The sequence below is a fragment of the Pseudorasbora parva genome, chromosome 4 (genome assembly GCF_024679245.1).
Source record: "Pseudorasbora parva isolate DD20220531a chromosome 4, ASM2467924v1, whole genome shotgun sequence".
NCBI lineage: Eukaryota > Metazoa > Chordata > Actinopteri > Cypriniformes > Gobionidae > Pseudorasbora > Pseudorasbora parva.
In genome coordinates, this window is record NC_090175.1 from 32157825 (window position 1) to 32173263 (window position 15439).

Genomic DNA, 15439 nt, shown 5'->3' on the forward strand with positions numbered 1-15439 from the left:
CAGAGATGAGCTGCGTGCCGCGACCGACCTCGCTCTCCGGGCGACGAAGGTTACTGCACGCTCCCTGGGCCGGGTGATGTCCACATGCGTGGTCCAGGAGAGACATCTATGGCTCAACCTGGCCGATATGCGGGACGCCGAGCGGACTCGTTTCCTCGACGCCCCCATATCCCAGGCTGGGCTATTCGGCGGTGCGGTCGAGAGCTTCGCCCAACAGTTCTCGGCCGCCCAGAAGCAGACTGAGGCGCAGTCGCTGCTGACTTGCCTCAGGCAGATAGAGAGCAAGAGTGCGGTTCCACTGAAACTGTTTCAGAGGCTCCTGGGGCATATGGCATCTGCAGCCGCGGTGACGCCGGATTGCTTCATATGAGACCGCTTCAGCACTGGCTTCGCGATCGAGTCCCGAGATGGGCATGGCAGTCTGGCACGCTCCGGGTCCCAGTGACTCAGGCCTGCAGACAGACACTCACCCAGTGGTCGAACCTCAGCTTTCTACGGGCAGGAGTGCCCTTAGAACGAGTTTCCCGGCATGTTGTTGTGTCAACAGATGCGTCCACCACGGGTTGGGGTGCCATGTGCAATGGACATGCAGCCGCCGGTTCTTGGTCAGAGAGCCAGAGCCGCCTGCATATCAATTGCCTCGAGTTGCTGGCAGTACGGTTCGCCCTGCACCGCCTCCGAGCGTTGCTGAAGGGTCAACACGTACTAGTCAGATCGGACAACACGGCCGTAGTAGCGTACATCAACCACCAGGGCGGTCTACGATGTCTCAACTCGCCCGCCATCTCGTTTTATGGAGTCAGAAGCGCCTGAGGTCCCTTCGTGCTGTCCATATCCCGGGGATCCTGAACCGTGCAGCCGACGAGCTCTCACGGGTTCAGCCAATCCCTGGGGAGTGGAGACTCCATCCCCAGTCGGTCCAGCTGATTTGGGATCAGTTCGGGGACGCACAGGTAGATCTGTTTGCCTCCCACGACTCGTCCCACTGCAGCCTGTACTATTCCCTGACCGAGGGCACGCTCGGCACGGATGCACTGGCGCACAGCTGGCCGCGGGGCCTACGCAAGTATGCGTTTCCCCCAGTGAGCCTTCTTGCACGTGTTCTGTGCAAGGTCAGGGAGGACAAGGAGCAGCTCATCTTGGTCGCCCCGTACTGGCACGGCCGGACCTGGTTCCCAGAACTAGTGCTCCTTGCGACAGCCCCTCCCTGGCCAATCCCTCTGAGACAGGACCTACTCTCCCAGAGACGGGGCACCCTGTGGCACCCGCGTCCCGATCTTTGGAACCTCCACATGTGGCTCCTGGACGGGACACGGCAGGTGTGAGTACCCTACCACCTCCGGTGGTGGCTACCATCACTTCCGCTTGGGCTGAGTCCACGAGACAGGCCTATGCGTTGAAGTGGAACCTCTTCGTCAATTGGTGCTCTTCTCGCCAAGAAGACCCCTGGAAATGCCCGATCGGGTCCGTGCTCTCTTTCCTCCAGGAAGGGTTGGATCGAAGGCTGTCTCCATCCACCCTGAAGGTTTATGTGGCCGCTATCGCCACCTACCATGACCTCCTGGACGGGAAACCGGTAAGTAAGCACGACCTGGTCATCAGGTTCCTGAGGGGTGCGACTACATCCTCCTCGTGCTCCTCTCGTGCCCTCTTGGGACCTCTCAGTAGTTTTAAGTGCTCTGCAGAGGGCCCCATTTGAGCCTTTGCGGTCAGTAGATGTTAAGTTCTTGTCTATGAAGACAGCGCTCCTGACCGCACTGGCCTCCATCAAGAGGGTAGGGGACCTGCAGACATTTTCGGTTGACGAAGCGTGCCTGGAATTCGGGCCGGCTGACTCTCACGTGATCCTGAGACCCCGGCCTGGTTATGTGCCCAAGGTTCCCACCACTCCGTTCAGACACCAGGTGGTGAACCTGCAAGCGCTGCCTTTGGAGGAGGCAGACCCAGCCTTGGCACTGCTCTGTCCAGTACGCGCCCTTCGTGCTTATGTAGACAGGACGCAGTGTTTCAGGACCTCAGACCAGCTCTTTGTCTGTTATGGTGGGAAGCTGAAAGGGAAGGCTCTCTCAAAGCAAAGGCTGTCTCACTGGATAGTGGACACCATTGTTTTGGCTTACCAGCATCAGGGACGCCCATGTCCCCTTGGGGTCAGGGCCCATTCCACCCGGAGTGTGGCCTCCTCTTGGGCTTTAGCACATGGCGCTCCGCTGGCAGACATCTGCAGAGCTGCAGGTTGGGCGACACCAAACACATTCGCCAGGTTTTATAACCTCCGAGTGGAGCCTGTATCCGACTATGTACTCACCTCTACAAGTGGCCGGTAATGGATTGGCTCAGGTGTCTTCGCTTGCTCGCCATTCCACTCCACGGACTGGATACGTGCGATATTCTTCTCAGGTAAGTTCCCCGAGAGCCCTGAGCTCCTCCAGCACTGACGATGCCGACGCCAGTAAGTCTGCCCTTAGCCCAGACACTCGTGTCCGGCCAGGTGCCCCATGTGCATGGTTCCCCTCCGGCGACCCCCACATGTGTATTTCCACCGTAAGCCTCCCTGAGTGGGTGTATTCCCTTGGCAACCTTGCCACCCCCTGGGGTTAAAAATCCACCTGCGGCTGGTACCCCAGTGATCTTCCGTATGCAGCCCCACGGGGTCATACGTGTATCCCTAAGTCCTCCCTACGGGTAGGCATCTTGGCGCATATCTCCTCCTGGAATATGCCTCCCAGTGTACCTTGGTATTCCTGCGTTAAGTAGAGGCCTTTGACCGTCCTACTTGCATCAGGGTTCTCACGCTTGCGCAGGGCACTGGAAGACAGCCGAGTGGCGTTATTGCATTGGGACCCCCATTCGTCAGTCACTGACGTTACGTCGGAGTGACTGACGAAAGGGAACGTCTCGGTTACGTATGTAACCCTCGTTCCCTGAGGAGGCGTAGCGTAACGTAACGTCCCGTTGCCACATCCGCTGTACTGCTGGAACGGAGTTCAACTTGGCTCCTCAGCAGGTAAAACATAATGCGATGATGCCAGCTACTTCCTTATATACCCACGTGGGTAGGCGGAGTTACGCATGCAAATCTCGCATGCCCATGGCATTGGCACTGCCATTGGGCGCTTTCTAGTCTCGGAGATGACAGGCTTCTAAGCGAAACCCCCATTCGTCAGTCACTGACGTTACGTCTCCGTTCCCTCCTCAGGGAACGAGGGTTACATACGTAACCGAGACGTTTCAACAAGACAATGACCCAAAACACACTAGTAAACGGGCAAAGTCTTGGTTCCAAACCAACAAAATTAATGTTATGGAGTGGCCAGCCCAATCTCCAGACCTTAATCCAATTGAGAACTTGTGGGGTGATATCAAAAATGCTGTTTCTGAAGCAAAACCAAGAAATGTGAATGAATTGTGGAATGTTGTTAAAGAATCATGGAGTGGAATAACAGCTGAGAGGTGCCACAAGTTGGTTGACTCCATGCCACACAGATGTCAAGCAGTTTTAAAAAACTGTGGTCATACAACTAAATATTAGTTTAGTGATTCACAGGATTGCTAAATCCCAGAAAGAAAAAAAAATGTTTGTACAAAATAGTTTTGAGTTTGTACAGTCAAAGGTAGACACTTCTATTTTTTTGAACACACCCCTTTCAACTAATTGCCCAATTGCACAGCCTTAAGAGCGTGCATATCATGAATGCTGGGTCTTGTTTGTTTTCTGACAATCTACTGAACCTACTGGTAACTTGTTTGCCACGTAGAAATAAAAAATATACTAAAAACCTTGATTATTCTGGTTAGTCACATTGTACTGCTATTATTTTGAACAAGACTGTATATATATATATATATATAGACAACAGTGCGCACGAGACATCTAGCCTTTATTATGGATATCTATGGGCTGACTCCCTGATCAGTGCCCTGACCAGTGGACTAGTGAGATGATTGAGACGCGCCCATCGAGACCATCAAAAGGGAAGTGGGGAAAAAACAAAATAGTTTTATTTGGTAGTTTAAAGAGTGGGTTTAAAGACACCCAAAAAAAACAAACAAATCACAATTCATTATTTTACAGCACATGTTTTGAAACAATTAACATTTAATTTTGTATCACAGCACATGTATTGGGGTGTACGATATGATGATGATGTGATGTGGAGTAACCTACCATTTATTCAGATTAATAGTTGCATGACAATTTGTAAGTATCTTTTTATTATTATTATTTTATTATTATTAATGTCGCTTATTGTTATTTAGAAGAAGAATGCCGTTATTATTTATTTTATTATTATTATTATTATTTAAAAGAAGAAGAATGTAATTTTTATTATTTTGTCAGTCTGAATTATTCAGTCCCAGTCCGTGCGCAGCTGCCGCACAGACTCGCAACTGGAGGAATACATGCCTCATCTTGATTGCTCTTGGCTGATTGATTGTTCCTGATCGATTGTTCCTGTCTGTCTGCCTGCTGCTGCTGCCTGCCTCAGTGTTTGTAGCTCTGTATAGCTGTTTTTGAATCTCTATTTGATATATTTTCTTTGTTATCTACACTGCTAAATATAACTTACTCATCACCATATAGTGTTTAATATAGCCTATCAATTTAAATTTGACAGCAATAGCTTTTAATCTAAATCACTAAGCTTTTCGCTAGCCTGGTAGCTTTCCATCCCGACATTCGGTTCTCCTGTTTTCTGAGTTCTTTAGACAACTGTGGTGGGTTGGATTAATAAAAAGACTCCATCAGACAACTGTGGTAACTTTTGGATTCATCAACAAATACGGTAAGCCATGTCTTCTTCTCCTGTCATTTTCACTTGCACTGCATGCTACATGTTTAGCATATCTATCTCTGTTGGCGAACAGGGCTTCACATGTGATAAATATAAGGACTGCTTTGGATGCGACTACCTTAGTGAACACTCATTGTTTGGTTCCGGCTGAGCCCGCGCAGCAGGGCTGGGTGACGATGAGAAAGCATAGTCACGGATCAAAAAAACACTCTTCCGTTCTGATTAGAACATCAAACAGGTTCTCCCCACTCAGTGACGCACCCACTGAGGATCCTGTTGAAAGTGCCCTAGTTAGTTATGGGGACACTAAAATTATGATTAAAGTTATTCAACTAATTATACAAATAAATTTTATGAATTAGGTTTTATTTAATTCTATAAACTATAATACTGATATGCCAACTTTGTAGCTATATGATAAATGAAAATAAGCTGATAACATCACAGTTTTCTCCAGAACGACTGTACAGCCAAATCTAATTTTGTTGCAATATTATCCTGTTTGACACTGTGAAGCTGCTTTGACACAATCGTGATTGTAAAAGCGCTATATAAATAAAGTTGATTGATTGATTGATTGATATTGGCGGTTCTATTACACGAAACGTGAAAATAGAGACACCAGCCACCATAGTCACATGTTTACCGGGAGCCAGAGTGCCTGACATCAATGCAAATTTAAAAGTGCTGGCTAAAGCTAATCGTAAATTCTCTAAGATTATTATTCACGTTGGCACTAATGATGTTCGACTTCGCCAGTCGGAGATCACCAAAATTAACATTAAAGAGGTGTGTAAACTCGCAAGTACGATGTCAAAGGCAGTATTTTTCTCTGGTCCCCTCCCTGCTAAAAGGAGTGATGAAATAGTTAGCAGATTATCATCACTCAATGGTTGTCTAAGTGGTGTCTGCAAAATAACATAGGGTTCATAGACAATTGGAAAAGTTTTTGGGACAGACCTGACTTGTTGAAAATAGACGGCATTCATCCCTCCTGGGCTGGTGCTGCTCTTCTCTCTAGTAATTTGGCACATGGTCTTAGAGCTAAACCTTGACTCACTAGGGCCCAGGTCAGGAAGCAGACAAACTGGCTAAACCAACCGTCTGCTAGCTGTCTCATGTCACCAAAGTCAGCTAAATCCCAGCACATAGAGACTCTTTCACCTAGATATTCTCACATAGAGACTGTGTCTGTTCCCCGAATTAGTAAATACAAAAAAACATCAAAACCATTAAACAGTAAAAATTTAATTGATGTCCAACAAATAAACAACAGATATAATACGGATGAACAATTGATAAAGCTTGGGTTGCTGAATATTCGATCCCTTTCTCCAAAAACGCTTATTGTTAATGATATGATTATAGATCATAACTTAGATGTGCTGTGTTTGACAGAAACCTGGCTAAAACCTGACGATTACATTACTTTAAATGAGTGCACCCCACGAGATTATTGTTATAAACATGAGCCACGTCTGAAAGGTAAAGGGGGAGGTGTTGCTGTAATTTGTAATAATATTTTCAGTATTACTCAGAAGTCTAGATTCAAATATAATTCCTTTGAAGTTTTGGTGCTTTATGTAACGCTGTGTAGTGTAAATGATAAATCCCGTTTGACATTTGTGTTGGCTACTGTATACAGGCCACCAGGGCACAATACAGACTTTATCAAAGAATTTGCTGGTTTTCTATCAGAGTTAGTATTAGCTGTAGATAAAGTACTAATTGTTGGTGATTTTAATATCCGTGTAGACAATGAAAAAGACGCATCGGGATTGGCATTTAGAGACATTCTAAACTCTATTGGAGTTAGACAACATGTATCGGGACCCACTCATCGCCTTAATCATACTTTAGATCTAATAATTTCACATAAATGAATAATGTTATGAATAAATGTTAAAATTCTACAGCAGAGCGATGACATCTCAGATCATTACCTAATATCATGTATACTAAATTTACCTAAGGCTGCAAAGCCATCCCCTCGCTTCAAATATGGCAGGACAATAACCGCTGCGACTAAAGATTGCTTTGTACATAATCTTCCTCATCAGTTCCATCTCCTCAGCATTACAGATAGCCAAGAGGAACTTGATGCTGCAACAGAAACTATTGACTCTCTCTTTACTAGCACTTTAGACATAGTTGCTCCCCGGCGCTTAAAGAAGATTAAAGCAAATAATCCAACGCCGTGGTACAACAAGCACTTTCGGGCCCTTAAAACAGCAGCCAGAAAAATGGAGCGCAGCTGGAAGAAAACAAAATTGGAGGTTTTTCGCAATTAATGGAAAGAGAGCATGATGCCATATAGAAAGGCCATAAAAACTGCTAGATCTGCTTATTTCTCAACTCTTTTAGAAGAAAACAAGCACAACCCTAAGTATTTATTTGATACAGTGGCTAAATTATCAAAAAATAAAGCTTCAGCTTCTGACTTTTGTAAACAGCACAGTAGTTACGACTTTATGAACTTCTTTACTAGTAAGATTGATAATATTAGGAATAAAATTATAACCAGGCAGCCGTCTACTACAGTATCACTTCAGACAGAGCATTGTAGTGTCACTGAGGAAAAATTACACTCATTCACTGCTATAGGAGGAGAAGAATTGGCTAAACTTGTTAAATCATAAAAAATCAACAACATGTATGCTTGACCCTATACCGACTAGGCTATTAAAAGAGATGCTTCCAGAGGTCATAGATCCTCTGCTTGGTATTATTAATTCATCCTTGACTTTAGGATATGTACTGAAAACTTTTAAGTTGGAAATAATTAAACCACTTATTAAAAAAACGCGTTAACACTTTATAATAGTTTCTTACTTAACGCATAACTAATAAAGAGTTACTGCAGTACTAATGAATAATTCTTCATTAACACTCAAGTCAATAATATTAACTACTAAGGAATGTATTTTAACTAATCAATATGTAAAAGCATTTTTTAATTGTGTTAAGTATCAATTAGTTAATCAGTAACTATTCAATTCAGTCATGCCTCCTTAAGAACTACTATTAAGTAACTACTAATTCAGCTTCACAAGGAATAACTATTAAGTAACTACTAATTAATAGTGATGCACAGTATCAGATCGAGGCCCTTTCTTCTTCTTTAGTACTAATGTTGTTAGATAAATGTACTACTGTTATGTGTACTATATGTAAATAATCATTTACATTCACTCGCAAATGTGCAGATTAATGTTTCTATCTGTGTGTGTCCCCATGCTATAATGTTGCAGTTCTTGCAGCATTAAATCAGAGAAAACAATTCTAGTGAAAGAGTACACAGAGATTCATGAGTGTACATGCACAGTGCACAAAATGTGAGCGCACACGCAATTTCTGTGAGTCCAGTTTTGTGCGAGAGAATGGATTGAGATTCCGCTTGTAAGCAGAGATTCGTTGCTTGTAAACTTGATGTGCTCTCGCAGTACAATATTAATACTACATTAATGAGGATGTTGATTTTTTTTTTTTTTTTTTTTTTTATGTAAGTATTGTCTGCAACCAGAAGTTCAGGACGGAACCCCATCCCCAATCTAAGTGCCTTGCCAACATGGCTCAGGCATTTTATGTTTATGTGATACCAAATGATTTCTGTATTTAAGGCAATGACTGAGGGGAAAATAAGAATTCAGGGAACCTATGAGTCATTAAAAAAGAATTACCAAATAGTTCTCAAGGAGTTACTTAGAACCTGGAACAGTACTCTAAAGTGAAAACATAAGGAACCCATTCATAATTAATGAAGAATTACCAAATAGTTCTCAAGGTGTTACTTAGAACCTGGAACAGTATTCTAAAGTGAAAACATAAGGAACCCATTCATAATTAATGAAGAATTACCAAATAGTTCTCACGGAGTTACTTAGAACCTGGAACAGTATTCTAAAGTGAAAACATACACTGTAAACAATTTCTAGTGCTTTCAATTAATTATTATTTAGTAACTAGTTCCACAGATTTTTTACATTCACTCAATTTCGTTCTAGAAATTGTTACCTGAATTTTTTTTTTTTTAATTGGCTCAAACTTGACTTCAACATTAAAATGTACATTTGCTCAATTATTTTTAAAGTCATTTGAATTAATAATTTTTAGTTGGCTCAAACTTGACTTCAACTTTAAAATGTATGTTTACTCAACCTGTTTTTATAATTAATTCAACTAAAACGTTTTAATTAGGGGTTTCATTTTTAAATGGTTTTAATTGTTACTAGAAATTGCAGTGGTGGAACTAGTTACAACATGTTATAGCGAGGATAAAAACAAATTAAAACACATTGTATCATCTGCATTTATAATATTTGGAATACAAACAATACATTTTCATAAGAATTCCTTTCAAATTTCTTTAAATAATAAAAAAAAATGAACAAAGCCCTTGTCAATTTTCTATAATGTCTTTAATGCACCTTTAGTTTAGAAAATACACACACAGTCAAAGTAGATACAGTGGAGCATTCTTGCTACTTGTCAGTGTTTCAGCTGGTAAAGGGATAGTTCACCAAAAATGAAAATTCTGTCCTCATTTATTCGCCCTCATGTTGTTCAAATCCTGTATACTTTTCTTTGTTCTGCTGAACACAAAATAAGATATTTGGAAGAATGTTTGTAACAAAGCAGATTTACTACCATAGTACCACCCCCCCCCCCCCCCCCCCCACACACACACACACACACTATGGTAGTGAATGGTTGCTCCATCTGCTTGGTTACAAACATTCTTCCAAATATCTTATATTGTGTTCAGCAGAACAAAGAAACTCATACAGGTTTGGAACAACATGAGGGTAAATGAGAGAATTTTCATTTTTCGGTGAACTATCCCTTTAAGACGAACTTACTGGCCAGGATGAGAAACTTTGCAATGACAAAGCATCAATGGATATCTTGGTCACACCCTGTTGGAGAAAGAAAGAGAAAAATTAATAATAATAAAAAATATATATATTCTTTATACATTTTATCAATATTAAGAATTTACTTGCATGTGACTAAACTAAAGTTTAGAATTCGTCCCACTTGTGAGGACGATGAAATAAGCGCCTTTTTATCATAGTATTCATGGTTATGTTGTTCCCTTCATTTACAGGACAATTTCAAAAGTTGGAATGCAAAAAAAAAATACGTTCAACACAACCACGTAACCCTAAATAGCTTACATTATTTGGCCTACATTAAGTTTGACATGTTTCAGTAAATTTGCACGTATAAAAATCATCACCACCTTGGCCTATAGCTAATAAGAGAACGTTTGTCTGACAAAAAAATGGCACACAACATGCTGAGATTAAATCTAAAATACATTATACATTATATAGTATTATAGTTTAAAACAAAATTATGTATTATTACTTAAACATGGTTAAAGACCACATTAACGTAACATAAATCATTTATTCGATGACTAGTGAACTTGACGTAGCCATGACTTAGGCCTAAATAATCCTTATTTGATCTGGATATATTTACTTCTAATTTACTTCTTACTTTACGTCTAACGTTAAATATCCACACAAGCCTAATATGTTCGACATATTTGTCTGCAATATAATCATTAACACTTACCTGACGCGTGAATTGCATCCTCAAAATTGCTGCTGCTGCCTCTCTGGTGAACCTCGCGAAGTCCTTTGATCTGTATCCTTCCGCGAAATCAAATAAGTAGCCTACTCCAGAGATACTTCCGCGAAATCAAACGAGCAATACTTTCGCGTATTAAGCCTGACTACCATAAATACAGTACTAAAAAGGAAATTTGACCCTCTATTCTAAAGTGAAAGTTTTATCGTTATTAATTATGACACTTATCGAATTATATTTAAGTTTACTAACTACAATAAGCCACTATTTAAGCCTAACTACCATTAATACAGTACTAATAAGGGAAATTTGACCCTCTATTCTAAAGATAAATTCTTATTGTTTAGCAGTTATGTGTATTTTTATGTAAAGTGTGGTTCTACGTGAATCTAATACGTAAAACACTAAAAGCAATAAACATTCTGCTGCACACTCAGTTCAAAGGTTTTACATTAAACAAACTACACCTTAAAACCCTAAAATGAATAAGATTTCTGTAATAATTTAACTATGATTTATCATGTAATACTTATTTTGCTTGCCATGGGCCACAATGACTACACTGTAAAAAGATAACTGTGAAAAATACAGCAACTTGCTGGCAGCAATTAGCTAGTAAGTTGCTGTATTTCATTTCACAGTATTCTTACTGTAAATATAATCGCAGTAACTTTTAAATTACTGTAAAAAAAATGTACAGTAATAATCACAGTACTGTATTTTATAACTATACTGTAATCAGGATTACTGCATTAATTTTGTGTACTGTAAAATAAAGACAGTGTCACAAATGCCATTTATTTTCTCACTTTTAATTTCAAAAATTCATTAAAAAAATAGTATAGCATCATTTTTTCAATGTTACAATTTTTCTGTAAGTTTTTTATTTCATCACTTTTCTGAACATACAAAAAACACTTTTCTGAACAAACAAAATCAATATTTATTAAAATGTTTGGATAAAATTACAAATGTATAAAAATGTAATGATTTAAAAACAGCAGGATTTCAAATCTATATATTTTCTGAACATATACATTTTTTTCAATAAGTTAACATTTCTCTGTGAACAATTTATTTCATTTCAGCCCTTTTTTGAGCAAAAAAACTATCAATATGTATTCAAATGTTTGGGTAAAATTAAATCTATAAAAATTAAATGATTTAAAGGGTTAGTTCACCCAAAATGTTTAATTGTGTCATCATTTACTCACCCTCAACCTGTATAAATTTCTTTCTTTTGTTGAACACAAAGAAAGATATTTTGAAGAATGTTGGTAACCAGACAGTTGATGGGTCCCATTGACTTCCTTAGTAGAAAAAAAAATACTAAGGAAGTCAATGGGACCCATCAACTGTCTGGTTAACAGCATTCTACAAAATATCTTTCTTTGTGTTCAGCAAAAGAAAGAAATTCATACAGGTTGAGGGTGAGTAAATGATGACACAATTAAAATTTTTGGGTGAACTATCCCTTTAAAAACAGAAGGATTTCAAACCTGAATATTGTTTTTCTCCAATAATGTTTTTTTTCCATAACTATTATTCTTTTAAAACTTGACCTGGACTTCCTGGGCTTGAGTCTTCTACCCTGTAGAGGAAGAAATTCATTATTAATGTAAAAGTTTAAAAGTAAGACAGATGGGTTGATGACATACACATAAAGTTTTAAATCAATATTAGTATTTTTTATATGCTTTGTTGGTGGTTTGTGGAGTAGCATCCCCCAGGGCTGATATTTTTTTATAGCTTTACAAAAGATGTAAAATGTAAATGTATTTTCGTTAACACAAACTGTAACATCTGTAAAAATAACAACCTATTTTTAAAAGATAAAATGTAAATATTATGGAGTTGCAACTCGACTCTTATTAGACAGAATTGGTTTCTGTCATTTGCCATTACTTTAATATTTGATAACTGTCTACATGAATATTATAAAATTGTACATGAATATCCCACATTTCTGCCACAATACCATGTTTGCAGTTAGTGATACAACAGTGAAATTTATGTTTGTGAGTTCTGAATGGAAAAGTATTCTAACTGGCTGGTGTTGTCACACAATGTTCCTCCTGTTTTTCATGTCAGTGTTGTTGAATCACCTTGTGTTGACGCTGTAAAACTGCCTGATTTGAAAATGATGCTTGGCAGGCCTAAAGGGATAGTTCACTTTAAAATGAAAATGCTATTATCACATACTCAACCTCAAGTTGTTTCAAATCTGTATGAATTTCTATCTCCTGCTGAACACAAAAGAGGATATTTTGAAGAATGTCGGTAACCAAACAGTTAACTGGAGCCAGTGACTTCCATAGTATTTTTTTTTTCCTACTATGGAAGTCACTGGCTCCAGTTAACTGTTTGGTTACCGACATTCTTCAAAATATCCTCTTTTGTGTTCAGCAGAAGAAAGAAATTCATACAGGTTTGAAACAACTTGAGAATAAATTTTAAAGTGAACTATCCCTTTAATAGACAAGTTGCTGGCCACCCCTGACTTTCAATCACCATTTAAAGGTCTTCAAGGTAACAATTAAAAGTCTCACCTGGAATTAGTTGTTCTGCCAGTCATACTCGATGAAGTCCCTGATGACCACCTTCCCAGTTTGTCTGCTAATCTGGACCTTTGAATTGCACTCGCTGTGCTCTGGGTTAATTCTGACGAAGAATCTGAAAATAAAAACATTAGGCTATGCATTACCCTATCCAAGAAAAAATACCTCTTTTTTTTCTATTGGATCAGTAACTACTAGAGATTTTTGGAATGTAAGTGCAAGATGCTTTATATGTGAAGTAACCCTTAATATTGGCATCTATTGTGTATGTTGAGTGCTTGGATCTTACCGAGCATGATGAGTCTGGGAGTGTTTGGCAGGAAATCTGAGCCTCAGCGTTTGCTTAGGTGGAAGTTTCTTGTAACACAAAATAAAACGAAAACACAGTTTTAGAAATCACAAGTTCAATATTCATAAGAGAAAGTGTGTGGCAATACTGTAAAAAATTACAATTTCAAATAATTTTTTATTTAAAGCTAACGTAGCTACTATTTAATAAAATAAAAGACGTTATAAATGTAATTTCGCCAGATCAGACAAATATTAATACAATATATGCTCCCAAAAGTCGGGAATGGCACTCTATTAACAATCTAACGTTATAGTTTCTGCAGCTTGAAGGCAATGAAGTTCAGAAAAATCATGAAATTATTAAGAATATGTTAAGTAACGTAGCTTAACAGATAACGTTACCTCTAGCTGGCTGCGTTTTCTCGGCCCGCTTAACTTCAATGTCTGATTCCTCAGGCAGCAACAGCAAGCAAGAGAAAAGAAACGAGAGATTATTAAACGGCTACCGCGTCAATAAATACAAAAAATTACACCATTTTAAATGAATGTCATTTCCCAATGCTAACGTTAGTCTTTAATCAAATTAAAGACGTTAAAAATGTAATGTTGCCGGATAAGACAAATCTTAATACAGTACAGCCCATGCATGCTCCCACAAGTTTGAATAGCATTTTACCAATCTAGTTTCTGGGGGTTTCCATTCAGAAAAATCATGATTAATCACTATGAAAAATATGTTAAGTTAGGCCTAATGTACATACCTCAGCTGCTTTCAGCTCGAGACCGTCGAGAGTCGGCAGGCTTTGGCTCACTGCCTCACGCGCATGTGGTGACAGGAAAAAAAGCGATCACATTATGTGACGGATCTGCACCAAAAGAGATCACATACACAATTTAATTTTTATTTAACAATACTATCCTTCTATAAATTAATGACGTTATCAAATGTTGCCAGACTAGAAAATATATCGAAATCATGCAGAAATATTTGTGGAAATAAAATTATAAAATGCACACACAGCATGAGACGAGTTTACTAGAAAGTGTGCTGCTCATTACTCTTTTCTCTCTCAGTGCACTCTTAAAGTTGAACAAACAGTTGACTTTACAAGAGTAAACTTTGGAAATACATTATGTTACCTTTCTGAAGTAAAAATTCGGATGAAAGTGGGGAATCTCGTAGCTTTCCTTGGCTGAAAAAAAAAATAATCTAGAAAATGCTGTATTGTGATTCACAGGAGAGAAAAAAATACTGTAGAATTTACCCGCCATTGAAAAAAGACCATTATGCTTTGCAGATCTACAGCAACATGCTGTATACAGGTTCTACAGTAAGAATTTCGTCATTTTACAGTAATAATGCTGTGAAAACTACAGAAATTGGTTACAGTGTAGAAAGTACACCAAAACGCAACATAAATTCACAAAAGACACTAATTTAATTTGTTCGGTGTAATCCACATCTTTAGAATCCATACGAGGAACTTCTTTATCCAGCGTTTTCCATCTTTCTCTTCAATAGCGACCGTAAACAAATCCCGCGCTCCATCTTTCTCTTCAACAGCGACCGTAAACAAATCCCGCACTCGTTGGAAATTTAAACATTGCGTTTTACGGCAGTGATATCAAACGCTCATTGGTCCTCGCCTGCTTCATCACAGATTGCGTCAAGCCGTGTTTTAGTTTTTAGTCTGTGGTGAATGAGAAACGCGCGCGCCTTCATATAGTGGGATTAAGTTTAAATTAAATAATTTTAATTCTCTGTAACGTTACCTCATACAAAACTATATCACCAGAGAGGACTGCGACTGCAACACATCGTCACTCGGACTACTATTGTTACCGCTTTTGACATTTTCACAATAAAGAAATGATTGTGATTACACTTTTGTTAGTTGTTTTTCTTTATATATTTTCATTTTTTTAAAAATGGTTATGTGTAGGTTTAGAGGTTTGAGTGAGATTAGGGGCTCAAAATATAATTGTAATGCTATATTGCCCATTAACCCATTAAGTTGTATTGTCATTTTTAGTCTCTGTAAAATTGTTATGTTTGTGTTTAGGGAAGTAACATGTATATATAAGATGGTAAAAGGAAAATTGTAAATTTTTATATGATATAAAATATATTTTATGTATTTTGAGGTAAAAACACCTTTGTTTAAATGTTGCCAATACGTTCATGTTGTACCTTTCACC

At 39.1% G+C, this 15439-nt stretch overlaps 1 protein-coding gene and 1 long non-coding RNA gene across 3 annotated transcripts in view; both read right to left on the bottom strand.

Moving 5' to 3' along the window:
• Positions 1 to 15439, bottom strand: part of LOC137073263 (probable ribonuclease ZC3H12C) — a 193498-nt gene that overhangs the window by 109408 nt on the left and 68651 nt on the right. The window lies entirely within an intron of this gene.
• On the bottom strand, positions 11800 to 14427 carry LOC137074014 (uncharacterized). 2 transcript variants are annotated; one of them, XR_010904857.1, is made up of 5 exons: positions 14002 to 14427; positions 13643 to 13684; positions 13239 to 13306; positions 12941 to 13064; positions 11800 to 11982 (listed from the first exon to the last, which is right to left on the bottom strand). It is a non-coding gene; the product is annotated as an uncharacterized lncRNA (long non-coding RNA). The 2 variants fall into 2 exon arrangements; XR_010904856.1 differs by lacking the exon at positions 14002 to 14427 and having other exon boundaries at positions 13643 to 13991.